Consider the following 22,467-nt stretch of genomic DNA (forward strand, 5'->3'; position numbering starts at 1 on the left):
GTGACTTCTTACTAAGAGTCGGGGGTAGGGGGACATACAGGGGAGGTAATCTGGGAACCTCTTTACATTTGTGCTGCTTTCCAAAGCAGTCCTACTGGGATCAGCAAGACAGAAATCCTTTGTGACTGTTTTTGTACTGTGAAGCCCCCATGGTGCAGTAGCCTCTGTGAGAATAAAAACCGTTAGCTCCGCGCCGCCTCATTTTGTGTTCTCCCGGTTATCTTTCCTCTTCTTCTCCTCATCCTCAGCACTACGCAGACCAACCCTATTGGTTGTGATTTTTCCATTCACTGAAACTCTGAACTTGATTCCAGACCCCTGAGAGGCATTCTGTCCACTCAGTCTCAAACCTCCTTGGAGTTTTTGTTAGTTTTGATGAGATGCCAGGAATTCATTCCAAATGTCTCAGTGCACACTTCATTGTTTTCCTTCTGTGGTAAAGAGATCGGATCAGGGACACTGAATAAACACATCTACTCATGCAGCCTTCACTGATCTCAGGACCCTATTTAAATCCACTGGATTTCTTTCTTTTTTTGTTACTGAGGTTGTCACTGGGGATGGTGACTGTGTGATGAGTTTACCACTCCCAGTGGCTCTTCTTTCTTCTTTTATTCCCCCCTTTCTTTTTGATAGACATAGAGAAATAGGGGGTGGTACACCCAGTTAAGTGTACCTAGTATGAAGTACAAGGACCTGATCAAGGATCTTTCTTCAAGCCTCTGGATCCCCACTGGCAGAGAGGATGCTTTACAAGTGGTGAGGCAAGTCTGCAGCAGTCTCTCTTTCTCTGTCCCTTTATATATTTCCCTCCTCTCTCAATCTCTCTCTGTCCTATCCAATAAAATGGAAAAATGGCCACCAGGGACAGTGGATTTTTCATGCTGGCGTTAAGCCTCAGTGATAACCCTAGAGGCAAGAGAGAGAGAGAGAGAGAGAGAGAGAGAGAGGGAGAGAGAGAGAGAGAAATAGCAGAGAATGATTCACACCTGCAACACTTCTCTAGTGCTTCAGAAGCTTCACACCTTCACAGGTGGGGATCCAGGATGCACTCGACTGACACATGGTTTTCATATCTAATTAGATATTTTTACTTGTGAGTTTCAGATACAATCTATGTGTGTTCCTTAATGCTGCTGGAGCTAGTAGCTATCAAGGTAGGCTTTATTTTCTATTTTATAGTTACTTTTAAAATTCCAACTATAAACATGAATTACTTTCCCCATCTGACTCCCCTGGTGTAGGTTATTGTTATGCTAATTCAGGTGTATATCTTCTGGAACCTTCTAAGTACATAAATCTTGTGTTCTTTTGAACAAATTGGGTGGTTAATCCTTTAATCAGTTATGGAGAGATTGCTACAAGCTCTGAGCAAAGGCCAGGCCTCTAAGCTAGGCAGTTTGAAGGTCATCATTGGTATGCACTTGGTGTTTCTCTTTTGTTTTTCCTCTTTATTCTATTAAATAGGAAAGTTAGTCTAATCCCACTGAAGCTCTTGACTTCAAAGTAGAAAGAGGGGAAGAAAGAGGGTTCAGTGATTCAAACAGTAGAGAATGCTGCAGTTGGAAATAGTCTTTATCTCCCCTCCCTGAGCCCCATACACATTATTTCTCCCCCCCCCCCACACACACATACATACATACCTACTTTCTTAGGCATATTTTGAGAACAGATATTTAAAGCCGCTTGGCTATATTTGTCATTTACTTTTTCTGCTTTCTTAACAAAGTATGAATATGCATTCTGTGGATAACCTTGTGCTAGTATAAGTAAGCTGCTTTTTCTTGATGTGTCCCTGAAATTATTAGTTGAGTCTCCATCAATTGCTAGGAAATAATAGTAGGTTGGATTCAAATATATTATCATCCATTGACAGCTATTTCTGACTGTAATAGGGAAGGAGGTTTAAGTTCACATGAACAGTTAGTGCTGATAATAGCAGAGCAGCGAGATGATATGTCCTTAGATTTTTCTGTGTGGGTGGAGAACCTGACTTGAATCTTGTTCTATTTGGGTGAGAAAGGAAGATTCCTCCATTCCCTTGTAGGTTCTCCTGGGATAAAAAGGCAGCCTGTAGACAGACTAGAAAGAGTGAAAGGGTAAGTGTTCAGTGCATGGGAGAGACCTAGTTACCCTGAGATCTTCCTTTCACTAGTTCTTCTAAATATTTATCTTACATCTCCAGGCTGTGTTATGGAATGATTTGCTTTTGCAAGGACACTGTCCTAGCTCTGGCTGTCCTCTATGTTTCCCTCCAGACTTCTTTAGATAGAACTGCCTGATGTTGATGACTGAAGTTATTTTCTCTCAACCCCGAGATGTGTTGGTTCTCAGGATCCTGGCATCTCCATCTTGGTGCCTGCACGTTCCCAAATTGTGTCTTCTTTCTCTTGGTCCTCAACACATCGGCTGCTTAATGGTAAAGGGTGCCTTCTTGCGCTACGTGTTGTTTACATAGCAGCCAACAAGAAGGATGTGGAGAAACAGATGAAAGTAAAAAAAAAAAAAACCAAGCCCCACTAGAGAAATACTGGAGGCTGTTTTACGGAGTATGCCTAGCAATGCCTCTCACAATTGTGTAGGGAATGGGAAAAGACGTTTCTGATCTCAGGATCCCTAATATTTATTACTAGAAATCCTGTTGACTGTTACCTTTGCCTCTATGTTTTCAAAATATACGTTGTTTTCTGGATACATTCCTTTGAATAATTATAACACGAGGCCTGTTTTTCAAGCTGTGTCTCTTACTATAAGATTCCTGCTCTTGGGCAAAGTCTGGATAGGTCAGAGATTTTACTGGACCACAGGCTAAGTAGTGGTGCCACTGCCTCATATTATCACCTTTAACTGATGTCTGGCTGCTACCCTGAGGGTCAATATCTTATGCCAACAAAAAAATGAACCTGAGGCAATAACATTTGGACAATGGCAGTTTTAAGCACCTTTACTCTGATGTTTTTTTACCTTAGAAATGTATTCTGGGGAGTGGGGTGGTAGCACAGTGGGTTAAGCACAGGTGGCGCAAAGCGAAGGGACCAGAGTAGGGATCTGGGTTCAAACCCCTGGCTCCCCACCTACAGAGGAGGTGCTTCACAAGCAGTGAAGCAGATCAGAAGGTGTCTGTCTTTCTCTCCCCTCTCTATCTTACCCTCCTCTCTCCATTTCTCTTTGTCCTATCCATCAATGACAGCAATAACAACAACAATAATAACTACAACAACAATAAAAAACAAGGTGCCATCAGGTTCCAGATGCCAGCAGGATGCTGACCAGACTTCCCTGGACAGACAACCCTACAAGTGTGTTCTGGAGCTCTGCTTCCCCAGAGTCCCACCCTACTAGGGAAAGAGAGAGACAGGCTGGGAGTATGGATTGACCAGTCAATGCCCATGTTCAGCAGGGAAGCAATTACAGAAGCCAGACCTTCCACCTTCTGCAACCCACAATGATCTTTGGTCCATACTCCCAGAGGGATAAAGAATAGGAAAGCTATCAGGGGAGGGGAGGGGATATAGATTTCTGGTGGTGGGAATTGTGTGGAGTTGTACTCCTCCTATCCTATGGTTTTGTTAATGTCTACTTTTTAAAATAAATAAATAAATAAATATAAAAAATAAATAAATGAAAATAAAAAACAAGGGCAGAAAAAGGAAAAATAAATAAATATAAAAATTTTTAAAAAGAAATGCATTCTTATCTTTATTATATAACCATTTGTTATTTGTGCCTGGACATTTAATCTTGATGTATATTTCACGTAAAAAAGTCTTTACGCCATTCTTTTTGATAGAATGCATAATTCTATGAATAAAGACTCAGGGAACGATCAAGATGAGGTTGCACACTGGACACTAGCCCAGCTTGAGATGATCTCTTGTGTGATCCCTCTAGACATCTTCAGATAAAAACTACCTGATGTCTGAAGTTATTTTCTCTGTCTTGGTTCTCAGGGCTACTATCTAAGGTTCTCTACCTGCATAACAGCCAAAAGGAACAGACCACCTTGACCTGGTGATTGTGTTCTAGTAGTTATTTTGCTCAGTACAGCCAGGAGCCAAGAGATGACTTGGTAGAGCACATACTTAACCCTGATCTGGGACCTATGTTTGTTTAATCTCCGGCTGCCACATAGTCCTGTGGTGTCTCTCGTCTTCCTCTAGATCTCCTTCCCTCTCTGAACCTAAAAGACAAAAAGAGGGCATAAAAATCACTGATTTGAAAGGGTATAAGTACCATTGTTCACTTAGGTATGCTGCTCAAATAGCCAAAATATGGAATCAAACAAAATGCCCATTGACACACAACTTAATAAAGATACTAGGAGCCTCGGGAGACATTAAAATAATTCTTCAAAAGACTTTTCTTTTTTTTTACCTCCAGAGTTATTGCTGGGGATTGGTGCCTGCACTGTCAATCTACTGCACTTGGAGGCTATTTTTCCCATTTTTTGTTGCCCTTGTTGTTGTTATTGGACAGGACAGGGAGAAATTGAGAGAGAAGGGGAAGACAGAGAGGGGGAGAGAATGATAGACACCTGCAGACCTGATTCACCACTTGCAAAATGACCCTCCTACAGGTGGGGGGGACTGGGGGAACTTAACCAGATGCAGTATTGCCCAGCCCTCTGTAAAAGACTTTTGTGCCTGATGCTCCAAGGTCCCAAGTTCAATCTCCAGCACCACTTGTAATCTAGAACTGAGCAATGTTCTGGTCTCTCTCCTCTCTCTCTCTCTCTCTTTCTCTCTCTCTTTCTCTCTGTATTTCTCTCTCTCTTAAGAAAAATAAAATATTAAAATAATGAAAAAAATAAGCTCTCCCTGATCAACTAGGAATAGCAAAGAGGTCACCTGAGATGTAACAAGATTGGACTAGAATTACTTCAGGAAGAGGACTTTGGGAGGTGGCTACATGATCAAATTAGACACATATACAATGGCTACATTATAAAGCATCACCCCCTCAATCATAAGAACTGTGAGTGCTCATTCTTGGCATTTGGCAATATGCCTTTCTCCTAAGCCAGCTGATGAAAGCACATTGTTTTATAGCTTCCCTTATGCTTAGACCTCAGTCAGCACACCTCAAGGAGGACCTTTGGGGTCTGGGCAGGGGAGTAATTGTCTCATGAAATTCCCATATCTAAATGATCTCAGGGAATATGATTGCCACATTTCTTGTGGGCAAAGGATGACAAACTACAAGAATTCAGAAGACTGATAGACATGTAGATGCTGATCTCAAAGCAAAATACTCCCTATAGAACTTTTTACAGGGGAGGAGTAAGGTGAGGATCCAAATGAAAATCTGGACTGGCCATTGGAAGTCCCTCATGTGTGGCATTTCAAATGTTTGTGGTCCTGAGAGTGCATCTATTAATTTCTTCTTTGTTCTCAGAAGTTGCTATCTGAGATCTGTCTAGCTGCTTTGCATGGTCTTATTTCAGTGCTTACTGTCTCTCACACTGGGTCAGCTGGTGTGGTAACAGCCCTGTATTGCCAGGGCGCTTTGTTAAGCAGATACAGGTATTTATTGTGTTGGCTTACCCAAATGTTTAACCAAGTAAAGTTGGTGGGAAAGCAAAAAAAATATCTAAATTCCTCATACTGGTGACAAAAAAATAATTCGATTCCTTTAGGGATACAGACCCATTATGATGCTGAGAATCTAGTCACAAGCTAGGAAGTGCTGCTCCTTTTGCTGTCTTACTGCAAACCGACCATTGCTGGCTGCCCTTTTACAGAACAGACTAATGCTCACACAAGTTAAACTTGATATTAGAGTGAGGACTCAGTCCTTGCTCTGTTGACCACCTTGATTGTTTCAAAGATGCCTACATGCCCCAAGCAAGGATGCTGACAAATGGTAGGAATAATTGGAAAGAAAAGCTTTCTTCTGGGATGCCAGTAAAGTCCCTGTAAGTTTGGTCTCTCTGTCACAACTGTGTCTTGACATAAGGCCAAAGTAATGGAATGCATGAGAAATGGTGGTGGTGGGGGGAATGTATTCAGCTGATGGCCATAACTGCCTGAAGCCCTCTGGATCCAGTAGTCCTGTGAAACAAGTCAACTTTAAGTGTCTTTGTTGAAAATGGTAAATTTACACATTTTTGCACAGGGTTTCCTCAATGCATGGTTATATAAGCAAGGGCCTTGGGTCTAGCCTGTTCTCTTGTGGAAAGAGAGAGTCGCCACTGGCTGTGCTAGGTTGTCTGCCTGGGATGGAGCATCCTTCCCTTCTGCAGACTGGATGCACACTCAGTTTCTCTACTTCAGTGTGTGTCACATGGCCTGTGGCCAATCCCACTAGTGTACTTTTCTTCTTTAAGGAGAGAAACAGGTCTTTCTAGTTCAGCACAAGAGAGGTGTATGCAGGACATGGGTCTTGCTCTTTGTCTTCTGTGAGTAAAGTTTTGTTCATTCAGCTTGACTGTGACGAATATTCCTGGGGACTTCAGGAACACAGGTGGTGCATAGAAGTGCTTGGTTGGACCTCTGCTCCTAGAAGTAGGAAATATATGTTACTTGCTTGATGAATAGATTTCCATTTTGAAACTGAAAACACCATGACTAGTATATTCCTGCTGCTGGCTTTCTCTGTACATCCCCCTTCCTAGCACTACACACCTAGGAATTTCTCCTGACCCTCCCACACACTTCACTCTAGGTTTATTGGACCCTCACAATGGAAAGTGGTTGCATTTTTTTTTAACATAACTGTCTTTCACCAGAATGCAGAATTCTGTAGGCCAGGACCAATGTAGTGTGTGTGTGTGTGTGTGTGTGTGTTTAATGATTGCCTGTAGGTTCATACTGACTCCAAGAATGCAAGTTAATCTCCAGGATTTAAACAGGAAATTCCTGACTAGACAGGTGCATCAAGGTGTAAGTTTTCCAACCCTTCCCCAATATAATAACCCCTTCCATGCTACTTTAATTTACCAGCAAATTATGTGATGGTTTTGTCAAAATACTGATTCTGTTTCAGACGGCCTAGGATGGGGTAGACAGTCTCCTTCCTTAAAAGTCCTTTGGTCCTTTGAAGAGTCCAATATAATGGGTGTGGCTCATAGTTCTCTTCAGCGACTTGTCAGGTTAGAGCATGTTGGAGTATTTGGCTAAGTCCTTAGCTTGTTGGGTGGTGATGTTCTGACTGAGACTAAGTAAAATAAAACTTGGGGTGCTTAAGACCGATATGTTCTTAGTCAACTATCACATACTTTTTGAACTCTGACTTAAGCTAAACTCTCAGGTAAATACAATGATTTACAAAAGAGAGGACAGTTTTATTCCTGGAGAGGAAATGCTTTTAGGGGCGGATCTGAAATTTATCAGAACATCAAACATTTCCCCCACTGTCTTGACTATTTGGGACTTGACATTATAGAAGCAAATAAAGCTCTAACGTTTACAAACCATTTATATGGACTTTCCTAAGGACTCGTTCACTCTGCTTCTCTTTATCTTATACTAAAGTGGGCCACCAAAGACAATGAAATTTGTTCTGGTGGGCAAGTCAATTCTAAAATAGTCATGCGATTTTATAGGAATGTAATGAACATCTTTGTAGAGTGGAGTTCTTTCTGAATTTTCTTAATAGGATACTGTGCATGATCCTAACCCAGTGTGGAGATTAGAGGCTGCACCAAAACTTCTTATTTTGAAATTGCTTGACTATACCGTAGGAGTAGTTGCAAGTTACCAAATGCAGGCAACTAAAATGACACTTGGGCCTATGCTGCCACTTCATAATACCCCAAATATAGTTTGGTTTGCTCCAAGCACACTTCTCAGCCAGGTTTGTAAGGAAGAATGCCATAAAAATGTGGAACTTGGGTTAAGTGAGTGGAGAAAGGGGAAATTACTAACGGTAAGTATAGCCGTGCCAGAAGGTGGCTTGTTCAAGTTCAGGTCCACTAGCGCCTGCAGTGTTTACAGTCTGTTATTCATCCTGTTCTTTTCTAGTTCTTTCCATGTAACCACTAACAAGGAGACATTGTGGGTCCAATTTTTGATCCTCTGGAACCGCACACATTTCTTGAAAACATTTCCCCTTTGTGTGAGGTGAGGTGGTTTACAGTGTTGGTGGGTCTTGGGCATCTATCTCACTGCCGGCTTCGTTTGGACTATATCAGCTCAGGCAACACTGATGTTTTGGGTTGGATAGTTTTTTGTTATGGAGACTGTCCTGTTCTCAACATTGTGGGACACTGAGCAACATCAGTGGTCTCTCTTCATTAGATACCAGTCAGGCCCCTTCCCACCTGGTGACAAGACAAAACATCCCTGGACATCACCAAATGTTCCGTGGGAGTAAAATTGCTCTGAGAGGGCACAGTGGCCTGAGGCCTCACTCAGATGGTGATGGTATTTTATCTTGACCAGGATTAGAATGGACTCAGTTTATGGGGATCAAAGTTTATCGATGTCGACTTTCTAGATGGAGATTTCCCACCTTTCTCTGGACAAAAATCTACTTGGTCGAAGTCTACTTAGCCTGCAACCATCACAGCCTTTTGACAGGAGGGCTTCTTCTCTGAGTGGACGTGGCTAACTGAAGACAGAGAAGGCTTTTCCAGCTTGTAAAGCAATGACTTCTTGATACCCACTGCCCTAGCTGTCCTCTGAAAGTGCTCAGACTTCAATAACCAGATAAGATCACCTCAAATGTCTACTTTTCCAGACAGGGAAAGTCCTATTCCTACAAATAGATGTCTCTCTCCCCCGTTTTTTTTTATTTCTGCAAATCTCTAGAACTCCCATCATTATTCTGGGATTTTTTTGACCAAGTGGGATTGGCTACACAGACCAGGCAATAAAACTTAACATCTGCTAAGTTTTCCTACTAGGAAACTAACGCGTGACAACATTAGTGAGCTATTGATATATAGACTTTGCTTCTAAAGGACTTTATTTTAAAAATAAATTACACTATGTATGTATGTATGTATGTTATAGATATAATATTTTTCTACAACTGCTTCTTTTACCATTAACTTGGCATGCAGCTGTGTGGTGTGTTTTCTCTTAGGACCTTCACATGGCCTCTGTTTTTCTTTACCCTCTTTCAGATCCTCTTAAACACATCAGACCCCCCCCTCCATGTTGCTTTCACATAGAAGTTCACAAATTGTGTTTCTTGCGTGAATACCCTAGTTCCTTAAACATTTTCTAAGCATTAAAGACTATTGCAATAATACTAATTGATTATATTTTCTTTTTTAAAATTATTATCTTTGTTTATTATTGGATAAAGACAGCCAGAAATTGAGAGGGAAGGGAGTGATAGGGAAGGAGAGAGGCAGGGAGACACCTGCAGCCCTGCCTCACCACTTGTAGAGCTTTCCCCTACAGGTGGGGACCAGGGGCTCAAACCGGGTCCTTGCACATTGCAACATGTGCACTCAACCAGATATACCACCACCTGGTCCCTCACTCTTTTCCAAATATAAACTGGGATATTCCATCATCACTATGATGAGTGATGATGTATGCAATGTCAGCATTCATGTAAATCGATATTTTTCAATGATCATAATGTTACAAAATCATGTGTAAATGAAGGGTGGTTTTTAACACAGGAGACTTCAAAATATTTATTCAGTTTTCAATTACTCATTGCATCTGGACTTGTGGAATTTTGGTGTTGCATCAAAGAAAACTATACACAATCATTTGTAAAGACTGGTAAAATACTTCTCCCTTTTCCAACCACACATCTATGGGAGGCTGGATATTCTTTATATGTACTAATGAAAATAACATGTCACAAGTGAACAAATATAGAAGCAGGTACTAAGATCTGAGCTGACTTTCTTAAGGCCAGACATGAAGAACTGTGAAAATGGAAAACAATACTACCTTTCTCACTTAACTCTGTCTCTCTCTCTATATATTTTTTTTTGCCTTAAGGGTTTTCGCTAGGGCTCTGTGCAGCGCACTATGAATCCACTGCTCCTGGAGGCCATTTTATCCTTTTTTTTTAAAAAAAAAAATATTGGATGGGACAGAGAGAAATTGAGAGGAGGGGAAGACAGAGATGGGGAGAGAAGGACAGACACCTACAGACCTGCTTCACTGCTTGTAAAGCAACCCCATCCCCTGTAGGTGGGGAGTCGGGGGATCAAACTAGGATCCTTACATGGATCCTTGCACGTTGTGCTATGTGCTCTTAACCCAGTGTGCTGCTGCCCAGTCCCCTCTCACTTAGCTCTTTAATTTGGCAAATAAAGTTTTTTTTTTTTTCCATAAAAATGTTATACAAACAATGGGGCTCTCTGGTTATTTTAGTTGAATTAGTCTAAGATGACTAAGGGTTTTAACTTTCATTTTATACTGTGGTAAATACTGACCACATATTCCGTAGATGCAAAGGCTCTTTGGGGTTCTCAGCACTTCTTTAGAGTATAAAGGGGTACCGAGAGCAAAGCTTTTGAGAACGGCTTTTGAGCAACTCCTCTCTTTGGTTCCCAGCCCTCATCTCTCACACAGATGCAGGAAATTTCTGGAGCATAGACTAAATTCCAGACACGTGAGTAATTGCTTTGCATGGAACTCAATCGCTATTCATAATTATCACTAACCACCATTAGCTGCAGTTGCTATTCACATTCCCAGCCAAGGAAAGTGAGATTCAGAGAGGTTGAGAGGTTTACCCAGCATCATCGGGTTGGGAGGTGGGGAAGCTTCAATTTCTGTGTCTGACTTCAGACACCTAACTCCAGACTCTGAACTTTAAAACCCAGCTGAAAAGTAAAGCAGAGAGAAAGCAAGTTCCTTTTTGTGTGGACACCTTCCACCACCTTCAGAAAGCAGGGAGTGTCACAGGTTCCTCTTATAAATTCCTTCGCTCTTGGGCCAATGCTCCTTTCTTTGCTCACTTAGTCCATCCCCAGGAGCTGGGGGCAGAAGATTGAGAAAGGAAACCCCTCCAGTGTGTTTTAGACGCAGCCATTCAAAGAGGATACAGGCAGCAGCAGTGGAGGGGGCTGTGTGAGGAGGTGCGTCTCTCAGCTCAGGACCTCACACAGGTGGTTCCTCCTCTGCTGCCTTCTGGAGCCTCCGTGGGCAGCAGGCACAGGCGCAGGAAGCCCGTGTCCTTCGATCCTTGATGCTCCCATCTCGTCACGACTGTTTCAAGCTGCAAAGATGGAGTCAGCAGCAGCTTCCCTGTATGGGGAGGGACGTCCGCTTGTGTGAAGGTAACGAGCATTTCAAGATTCACCATCTGGGAAGATCTATCATAATATGAATAAAGCAAATAATTGGTTTAAGCTTGCTCCCCGGTCCACACCACCCTTTCAGATGCAGGAGAACTATTTAAGAAATCAGAGTCCTACATGTTGGATTCATTATGTGTGCTGGGGGTACAGAGTAGAAATTGTGAGCCTGGTGGTGGTACCCCCAGTTAAGCTCACATAGTGCTATGTGCAGGGACCTGCACAAGGATCCAGGTTCAAGCCCCTAGCTCTACTCCTGCAGAGGGGACTCTTCATAACTGGCAAAGCAGGTCTTCTGCAGGTGTCTTTCTTTCTGTCTCTTTATCCCTCTCTTCCCTTTCAATTTTTCTGTCTGATTCAGTAAAATGAAATAAAAAAAAATAAACATAAAAAGGAAAAAAAAAAGGCCATCAAGGGCTGTGGCTTCGTAGTACCAGCATGGAGCCACAGAGATAACCCTGAGAAATAAACTTCATTACCAAATTGATACTGAGAGAGAAGAGGGGATATGCAAAGACAGAATGACAGACACACAAGCGACGTCTTACTATGAGGTTCTGCAGAATGTCCCACACAGACCGCTCCCTGCCTCTGTTTATTGGCTTTATGAGCATATAATTATATCAAACATAAACAGATGCAGGTCATGCATAACTGGTAACTGGATGATCCATTTCCTTGTATGTAGACCAGTATTTATCAGACTTGCTACCTCCAGGTCTCAGATTGTATGTCTACTCTAACTCCTGATCTTTACCTCAAGGATGCAAGGCTCCTTGAGGGGTATGAGTTAAAGACTCTGTTAGCTGGAAGGGCCTTTGGACCCACTGATCTGTGTTTGCCCTGATATAGCCAAACATGGCTGGTTCTAATACACAGAACTATTCTCTTAATTAAGACCACTATGTTTTAGAACCAGCCATGTTTGGCTATATCAGGGCAAACACAGATCAGTGGGCCCAAAGGCCAGCTAGCTCTCTCTCTCTCTCTCTCTCTCTCTCTCTCTCACACACACACACACACACACACACACACACACACACACACACACACACGTAGTCAAATTTAGAACAAAGGTTGTCACTGGAAAAAGGATCCCAGAACTTGGTGCTGAGTGTGGGGTGGCTCCAGGAATTTTTATAATCTTGAAAAACATCATTAAATTATTAATACAAAAAATTCACTGTATTTATGCATATGGAGAACTTTTAGAATCTGTGATCTGCAGGAAAATAGGGAGTTTCTATTACTCTCCAAAATGAGCCTCAAGTGGTCTCTGCTTATGGTGTTAAAAGGTGACCTGTTGGTAGGATTCTTTTTTAAAAAAAATATGTATTTATTTGTTCTCTTTTGTTTACCCTTGTTGTTTTTATTTTTGTAGTTATTATTGTTATTGATGTCATTGTTGTTGGATAGGACAGAGAGAAATGGAGAGAGGAGGGGAAGACAGGGGGAGAGAAAGACAGACACCTGCAGGCCTGCTTCACCACCTGTGAAGCGACTCCCCTGCAGGTGGGGAGCAAGGGGCTCCAACCAGGATCCTTAAGCCAGTCCTTGCGCTTTGTGCCACATGTGCTTAACCCACTGTGCTACTGCCCGACTCCCTGTACATATTCTTAAAGTAGTGTGTCAGTGGGGAAGAGAGAGAGACCGAAGCACGTATACATCCTGTTCTTTGCTATTATTTTAACTTTTTAAGTATAATATTATTTATTGGATACAGACTGCCAGAAATTGATATGGTAGGGGGAGATTGAGGGTGGGGGGAGAGTGAGAGGGAGACAGAAGAAAAGAGAGAGGGAGAGGGTAAGGGAGAGAGGGAAAGATAGGGAGAGGGAGAGGGAAAGATAGGGAGAGGGAGAGGGAAAGATAGGGAGAGGGAGAGGGAGAGAGGCAGAGGGAGAGAGGCAGAGGGAGAGGGAAAGTGAGGGAGAGGGAGAGGCAGAGGCAGAGGGAGAGAGGCAGAGGGAGAGAGAGAGAGGCAGAGGGAGAGGGAGAGAGGCAGAGGGAGAGGGAGAGAGGCAGAGGGAGAGAGGCAGAGGCAGAGGCAAAATCAGGGGCAGAGGGAGAGGGTGGGAGAGGGAGAGGGAGGGAGAAGGAGAGGAAGAGGGAGAGACAGAGGGAGAGAGGGAAAGCAAGAGGGAGAGAGGAAGAGAGAGAGGCAGAGGGAGAGGGAGGGGGAGAGAGAGGGAGAGGGAGAGGGAGAGAGACAGAGAGAGACACACACAGAGAGATATCCCTGAAGCTCTGTTGTATGACTCACAAAGCTTTCCCCCTACAGGTGGGGACCAGAGGGTTGAACCAAGTCCTTATACATTATAAAGTGTGCTCAACCAGGTGAGGCACCACCTGGCCCATTTTTTGCTTTGGGGGCTGGGCTGTGGCACCCCTGGTAGAGGACACACTTTCCCTTGGCTGTAAGTCACCCCCAAGCCATGCAGGGGCTCCATGCAGCTACTAGGAGTGGTGGAGCCGGAATATGGACCTGCTTCCTCCTCATGGTTTTCCCTCCTCCAAGCTGGAGACTCGGGATCATTTTAACCCTGGGTTGATTTTATAGTTCTGGATCGGAGCCTAAAAGTTGCATGTGGTTTTCAAATACTTATTTTATCACACTCCACGATTACTCCCATTATGTGCCGTTAACATTTGAGTCTTTTCAGATTTTGTAGGGATATAAAAGGTTTAAATGAGCCCAATATCAGATGTGTCTGGGATTCTATTTCTTGCATGCATACTGTAAATAAACGCTGATGAAAAATATTTTAGTTCCAAAGTCTGCCACCCCAAATCCTACAAATATGCACTGAAAAGCTTCCTAATCCCATAAAAGCCTTTTTACTTGTAAATAACACTATCTTATTTTCCATCTCAAATTTCTTCTCCTGTAATTACACAATATTTGGTTTCCCCTTTTTAGGCAACTCAAATGAAAACTTATTTCATTTCATAATTACAAACATTCATTCTGAGTAAAGACTAATCCGAAGGGAATTTGGTTCCAGTGATATTGTAACCCAGACTTGTAATAGCAACACCATCTATCTCCTGACTAACATCTTGGAATCTTTTAGATGCAACTCCAAGTAAACATTTGCAGTTGGAAAGCTTTATCCTTTCCCCTGAAATGAGAGTGCTTTATTAAGAGCTTTGTGGGACTCTATTTTTTCCCTTTAATAATGATTTAAATCAAAGACTCCAAGATACAAAGAATGTAAAGAGTGAGCCATTACACCCTCTTAGTTTTGGGTTGTTTTTATAACTCCCAGGAGTTCTGGAGTAGAGTAAAGGCTTGGAAAATGTTCATTATTAAGTTCATTTTCAACCATTTCCTGAAAACGGAGAAAGAAAATATTCTTTGTCTGGGTATCATGATAGGTGATAATTTTGAAATATTGGGTAAAGTGTATGTCTGAGTATGGACAGAAGAGAAAATGAGCAGGCTGGCCTGACACTTAGGAACTGGTAGTTAATATCTAGGTAACTGCTGTTTATTAATGAAGAGTCACATTGGGAAAATGTCCAAGTGGAAAGCCTGCCTCAGGGGGGAGTGCTGCTCACCCACTGCAGAGTTCCAAAACACAGGGGTTTAAAGCAATGGCCGGCTTCCCTTGTTGGCATAAACAAGATACATTCAGTTTTGGGACCTAGAAGCCCAAAGTCATCAGTGTTCTCAGGATTGTTTTTTTTTTTTTTTTTGTGGGACCTATCAGGCAGAATTAACTTCTTGTCTTCTTCCTCTTAGTTCTTTCATTTATTTATTTATCCCCTTTTTGTTGTCCTTGTTGTTTTATGTGTTGTAGTTACTACTGATGTCATCGTTGTTGGATAGGACAGAGAGAAATGGAGAGAGGAGGGGAAGACAGAGAAGGGGAGAGAAAGATAGACACCTGCAGACCTGCTTCACCGCCTGCCTGTGAAGCGACTCCCCTGCAGGTGGGGAGCCGGGGGTTCGAACTGGGATCCTTACTCTGGTCCTTGTGCATTGTGCCACCTGCGCTTAACCCACTGCACTACCGCCCGGCTCCCTCCTCTTAGTTCTTGATTTTGGTGACCCTTGCAGATGGCACTGTCTATGAAAGGCAGTGATTTATCCTAATCTCTTGGGGTTGGGAGTTGGTAGTCTCAGCTGGGAAACTTGATTATTGGGGGGGTCAGGTAGCTACAGTCCAAGGCTGGCTAAGGTTGAAGGCCTTTGAAAGCTTCACTGCTCATAGAAGACTTTAGGCTGGAATACCCAGGGCTAGGTCTGGCTTCTCAGTGTCCAGAAGCTTCAATATGTCTCCCCAGCATGGTGGTCTTACTCTTCTGTGTTGCTTACTTATTTATTTGTTAGTTTTTCTCCGAACAAATATTTTAAGAAAGACATAGCTTACAAAACATTTTTTTAAAATCTGACTTTCAAAATTCACTAAAGTTTATTTGTTCAAAATTCAGCGACTTTCTACTTATAAGCCCACAAGGTTTTGAATAAGGCTCAGGAATTACTTATTATCAGTACTCGTGTGTAAAATGCTTGAGAAATACTCCATTCTCTTTATGTTTTTAGTGGCCAATTCATTAACCTATGAATTTATTAATCAATGTGTTATTTTAAAAAGTATAAACACTTTTCTTTTTTATGTGCTATTTATATAGGAGATAAATAAGAAATCACAAATTTAGTCAATAACATTTTCAACATGCAGTGATTACTAGTTAAATCTAAGATTTCTTAATATTTAATTAGAGTAAGCCTGATTGGTCATATTCTTGTACATTTAGAAAGCAGACAACACTCATACAATATTAACATGTTTACAGTACTAATCAGGACCCTTACATCAAAACCGGCAGGGGAATGGTAATAAATCTGTTGGTTTCTGCTTCTGTTCTGTTTCTGCTTTTCCTGGAAGAATGACTTGAAGGAAGCCTTCACCTGGAGATTCAGTTTCCTTCAATGACTTTTTGAATTTTTGTTTCCTCTCTACCTCCCTCTAGCAGAGCTTCTCGTTAACTACCCTAGTTTTATTTTTTTTGTCCATAGAACTTCTTTTTTAAATTTGTATTCTTTATTGATAGTTTGTTACAAGATACTCAGATTACAATGTATAGCTCTACACCACACCCATCAGCAGAGTCCTGTGTCCACCCTCCCACCTGTTTCATTTCGATTTTTTTGGGAAAAATTCATGTGAATTCTATCTCTAGATCATATCCAATTGTATTCATTTTGTCCACAAGCATACACACTTTATTTTATTATTATCTTCATTTATTGAATAGAAACAACCAGAAATCGAGAGGGAAGAGGTTGATAGAGAAGAAGAAAAGTGGGGGCCTGGTGGTGGCGCAGCTGGTTGAGCGCACACGTTACAATGTGCAAGGACCCCAGTTTGAGCCCCCTCACCACCAGGAAGCTTTACGAGCAATGAGACAGGACTTTAGGTGTTTCTTGTTTGCTATCACCCCCCTCTCCTCTCAATTTCTGGCTGCCTCTATCCAATAAATAAATAAAGATAATAAAACGTTTTTAAAAAGAGAAAAAAAATAGGAAGTTGGGTGGTAGCACAGTGGGTTAAGCGCACATGGTGCAAAGCTCAAGGACTGACATAAGGATCCCGGTTTGAGCCCCCAGCTCCCCACCTGCAGGGGAGTCGCTTCGCAGGCGGTGAAGCAGGTCTGCAGGTGTCTGCCTTTCTCTCCCCCTCTCTGTCTTCCCCTCCTCTCTCCATTTCTCTCTTTCCTATCCAATAACGATGACATCAACAACAACAATAATAACTACAACAATAAAACAAGGGCAACAAAAGGGAAAATTAATAAATATTTTTAAAAAGGGAGAAAATAGAGAGGCATTGGCAGCCCTGCTTCACTACTCACAAAGCTTTTCCCCTGCAGGTGAGCATCCGGGGGCTACAACCCTGGGTCCTTACACATTGTAACAGGTGCTCTCAGCTAGGTGTGTTCCCAGCCAGCCCTAGCCTATACGTTTAAATTAAATAGATGTTTAGAAATTACCATCTGAAATGGCCTCAGTACTTTATACCTCAAACTGTGTTTGCTTATATGAATGTCTTCAGTTTTGGAAGTTACTAACAATATTTTGGTAAACACTGCTTTAATGTGCACGCCTTACTTAATGAGATTATGTCTTATTAAGATTTCTTTGCTGGTATACAATTTTATGTCTTCTGTGAATTCTTGTTCATATTATTTTTGTCTGTTTTTATATTTATTTTTTTCTTATTTATTTTTTGGAGATGCCTTCTACTAGAAATATTAACCCTGACCATAATTTATGTGGCAAACATTATATTTGCATGTTCTTTGATTTATTTTTCAACTTTGACCACAGAATCTATTTTTCCCGAGCCAAATTATTGTGTAAATGTCATCTCAAGGGAGAAAATAATCTGCCGTGGATGTTGGTCTGACAATACCAGTACAGAATAAATACATTTAATGAGTGAAACAATCTTCACAGAACTCAATTATCCCCCAGGACAAATGAATACCTATTTAGACTTATGGGGGGGCAAAATCATAATTCTACTTAATAAGCAGCAAAATAATTTTTGAGGAAATTTGTTTCAAAATAGAATAAGAAAGGGGTGTCTTTTCATAGTAACAGCAAACTATGTTTAGATCCTAGTTTTTATATTTACGAAGGAAAATGAATACAAGGGGAAATCCTCCCCCCCTTTTATTTTTTTGATTCCACAATGCCATGAGACACACTCATAGGACAATCTCCACTGGGAGCAGCTGAGTATTTCCAGCCTCTCCTGGTATCTTGGCCCATGAGGTATGATCATTAAGCAGTTGGCATGATGGCAGCATTGGAACAATAGAAGTCTTGAGTCTGTCAGTCATTATCTCTGTGGACTTGAACATTGTACTTTTATTATCGTTAGCTTTTCACTGAGGAAATACATGGAGAAAAATGAAGACATGGGCTCTGTTTTGATCAGCCTTTACATTTATTCATTACACTATGTCTACACTGCCCTGGATTGTATTCACCAAGAGTGTTCACCTAATGTATCCTTTATCCAATCATTCAATCATTCATAGAGCTTCCACAGTGATGAAGTAAACTTATCCCTGGCACTCAGGGTCAGGAAAAGAAAAAAAAAAAAAACCAGAGACACAAGCAAGTGAATAAAACATGTATAAACAGGTTATAATGCTTTCTGTGGAGGAATTGAGCCTGGGTTAGAATGGAGATGTGCAGCTACAGTAAGGAGTGGGCAAGCAAGGTAGGAGAGTGGTAGGAGAGGGCTTTCTAAGCAGTCATGGTGAAGGTCAGAGGAAAATCTTGGGGCTGCAAACCATTGAGCACGCTGGAGGAGTCCACAGGTCACAGGGAAGGCATGTGTGCAAGGCAGAGAGTGCCTCAGGCTTGGGGTTGACAGACAGTTTGAGACAGTCCTGGAGGGTGTATTGGGCACAGCTAGGATGTTGGACCTTAGTCTATGTGCAGTGTGAAACCACTGGGAGCTTTTAAAATGGAGAATTTATAAATATTGAGAAGATCACTTTGCTGCTCTAAGAACGGATTCTAGAAACTAAGAACGGAGGCCGGGAAACCATTAAAGAGACTATTGCATTAGAAAAGGGAGGAAGATTCTTTCTTTAATTGTGACCAACAGCATGTGTTAGGCTCTAGGGGGACACAGAACCTCTCTGCCTAGTACACTGCGTCTTGTCTCCAGGCTCCCACGAGTTTGGAAGAAGAGATGTTATTTCATTCACTTCCAGGGTGGCAGAGCTCTTGACATCAGTGGTTTTGGGGTGTGATGGAAATGACAATGGTGAACAAGTGTTTGCATCATGAATCAACTCTAGCTTCATGGTCCCCAGATCGATGCCTGTATCAGTTTGCTGGGATGGTCTCTGAAAATAAAATAAAATAAAATAAAATAAAATAAAATAAAATAAAATGTAGACTATGTAGTGAAAACAACAGAAATCGATTTGCTCATGCGCCTAGAGGTGGAATGCCTGAGACCCAAGTGTTATCGAGGATGCTTTCATTTCCGGTCTATCCAATATTTTTCTTTCTTTTCTTTATTTAAAAAAAAATATTTAAAAAAGGAGACATAAAAAAACATAGGATAAGAGGGGTACAACTCAACACAATTCCCACCACCATATCTCTGTATCTCATCCCTCTCCTGATAGCTTTCCTATTCTTTATCCCTCTGGGAGTATGGACCCAGGGTCATTGTGGGATGCAGAAGGTGGAAGGTCTGGCTTCTGTCATTGCTTCCCTGATGAACATGGGTGTTGACAGGTCGGTCCATACTCCCAGCCTGTCTCTCTCTTTCCCTAGCAGGGCAGGGTTTTGGGGAAGCAGAGCTCCAGGACATATTGGTGGGGTCATCTGTCCAGGGAAGTCTGGTTGGCATCATGCTAGCATCTGGAACCTGGTTGCTGAAAATAAAATTAACATACAAAGCCAAACTAATGTTGAACAATCATGGACCTAAAGGCTGGAATAGTGCTGATGAAGTGTTGGGGGGGGGGTCCTCCATTTTATAGATAGCTAGTAGGCATATTTTAGTTATATTCCAAAGGCACTGTAGCTATACTAGTTTTTTTTTTTTTTTCCCTCAGCTGAAAAGCTGATATGCAGGTGGATCCAAATTATTGTCTTGGGAGATGATGTCATGGCTAGAAAAGGGACAGAAAACTGGATCAGGGAAGAGAGTAACTCCCTAATATGGCGAAGGGGTATAAATACTGTTGACTGTAAACCCCATTGATTTGATCTGATCTGGGGCCCATATTCATCTTAGGAGCCTATGTGACCTCTGCATCCCTGTAGATCTGAGCTCACATTCTGTGGTCATGAGTAGGAACATTCCAAGCTGCCCCAATATCAGGACCCATCTTCCTCAGGTGGAACATAGAGTATGCTGTCCAGCCTCCCTTTGGAGGCTGGAACATTCTCTACCTTTGTTGATCAAAGTTGAGGGCAAGGTCCTATGGGGGCCCATAAAGGGGTCTTTTTTGTTGTTCCTGATAGAGATGACTGGTAACAATGGAAAAGAGGGATTTATTTGAGGTCCAGGCCCATCATGTCTGTGTGGGAGTCTCAGGACTCCCAGACTAGGGCCCCAGCTGATGGGGTGGCCTGCTAGTGACTAAAGAGTCATCGTTAAAGTATGCCAGTCTCTTGCCCTTATTCAGCTTTTGCAGTCCTTGCTTTTCTAAGGTCAGCTTTCGAGTGAGTGAGGGATGTGTAATAGGAAGTAGGTGAGGAGGGTATTTAAGTCTAATTAGATACTATTTCATTAGGAAGTTTATACTGACTCACTGCAGACTATTGTGTACTTTTGCTTTCAGGTATATATTTTACCTTAGTTTATGGATACGTGAGAACATATGCTCTATCTCATGGAATCTGATCTATATCTAGGTTTTGGGACTTTGTTAGGAAGTTAAGCACCTGGAATGGAATTAGAGAATCCTGTGAAAGGAAAAGTTTCACTGGAGTCATGTAGCTGAAGGGTTGTCATTCCATACCTGAAGTCTCTGGACACAGTCTGAAGTGAAGCATGCTGAGGTGGTACTTGTTGCATTTATTAGATTGGGATTGGCAGATGCAATATTATTCGGTATGAATTGAGAGAAGCATGCAGGAAAGTGAGCCTCACCCTAGAGGTTACAGGACTGGGGGAAATATAGGCTCTGTAGTGGAAATATGAGGTTCCTGCTGTCTTAGAGTTCAAGAAGACAATAGATAGTTATTGTTATAATCACATTGTTTGGTAATTGGGTTAACTTTGAAAAATCCCTTTGTTAGGATTTGCTGTATCATACTGAACATTACCATAATTTATGTCCTTTGACATTATTTGTATATAGCTGTGCCACCGGTTGATTCTGTTCTCACTGGTTTAGGCTTTTGAGAGAGTCAACATATCAAAGACTCAGCCTATGTATTAAAAAGACTCAGTCTGTGCTTTAAAAAGTTTGAGACATTCAATAAAATTTTCCTCTCTCATATTAATTAAATAGTGATTAATATGACTACAAATTAATAAGAGTGTACATGGTGGATCCTTTGTTTATCCTTCTTTTCATTCTAACTATGATGTGTCCTGGTGTATTCAGGTCTGGGTTGATTCTGTTTGGGACTCTCTGGGTCTCTTGAATCTTAATGTCCTTTCTGTTGTTTAGGTCTGGGAAGTTTTCTTCCATTATTTCTGTAGAATATTTACTTCCCCTTCCTCTTTTTATTCCTCTGGTAGGCCAATTATACAAATGTTGCTTCTTTTGAGATCATCTCATATGTCTCTGTTGTTGTTTTCAGTGTCTCTCAATCTCTTTTTTAGCTCTTTTACCTCTGTCTTTGTTTTCTCTAGCTCATCCTCTGTCTGGCTAATTCTATTTTCTGCTTCTATTAATCTGCTTTCCCTTCTCTCAGCTTCTTTCTTCAGATAATTTATATATAGTATTAACTTGTTCTGCTAGTTGTCCTTTTAGGTCAGCTATTTCAGCTTTCATTTCTCTAATTACCTCGAGTTAGCTTGTATTTTCTTTGAGGTTCTTCTCTGTTGTTTCTCTAATGATGATAGCTCTTTCCTCCATAATTGTCTTTATTTCTGTGACTATTATGTTTACTATTGCTTGAATACTTTTCTTGTCTATGGTTACTTCTGACTGATTAGGAGTTTCTTCAGGGCTCCTGTCCTGATTCATTGTGGTATCAGTTTTATTTGCTTTTGATTTAACCTTTTTTTTTATTGATGTGGTTTTTATTTTTCTGTTCTATTATCCTTCAGTTGTTGTGTTTTGAGTACATGCCACACTATACTAAGGACCTCTATGACAAATTCAGTAACCAACCTCAGCAATTACAAGAATTGCAACTGAGGCAAGGATTGATGCATTTCAACCAGTACCATTTAGCCAGACAACACCTCCAGTGCAAGAACAGTGTGGAATTATACCCATTATTCCATAATTTTGTAAATCAATGTTAAATTAGTAATAAAAATGTAAAAAAATAATCCCACATATTAATTTTGGAGTGTCCACTAATGAAACCCTAATAGATTCTAAGACAAAAGCCTGCATTTGGAGACCACAGGCATTATGAAATTCAGGATCTAGTTAATGTTTCTGAAATGTGCTGAAATAGTTGCATTTCTCTTAAATCTTAAAAGGAAAATATTACTTTTAAAATTATTGTCAACTGTAATCACTTGAATAATTCCTCAATGAATTGTTTAGCACAGGCATTAAATCTTGTTGCTACT

Source organism: Erinaceus europaeus, chromosome 7, assembly GCF_950295315.1.
Source record: "Erinaceus europaeus chromosome 7, mEriEur2.1, whole genome shotgun sequence".
Taxonomy (NCBI): domain Eukaryota; kingdom Metazoa; phylum Chordata; class Mammalia; order Eulipotyphla; family Erinaceidae; genus Erinaceus; species Erinaceus europaeus.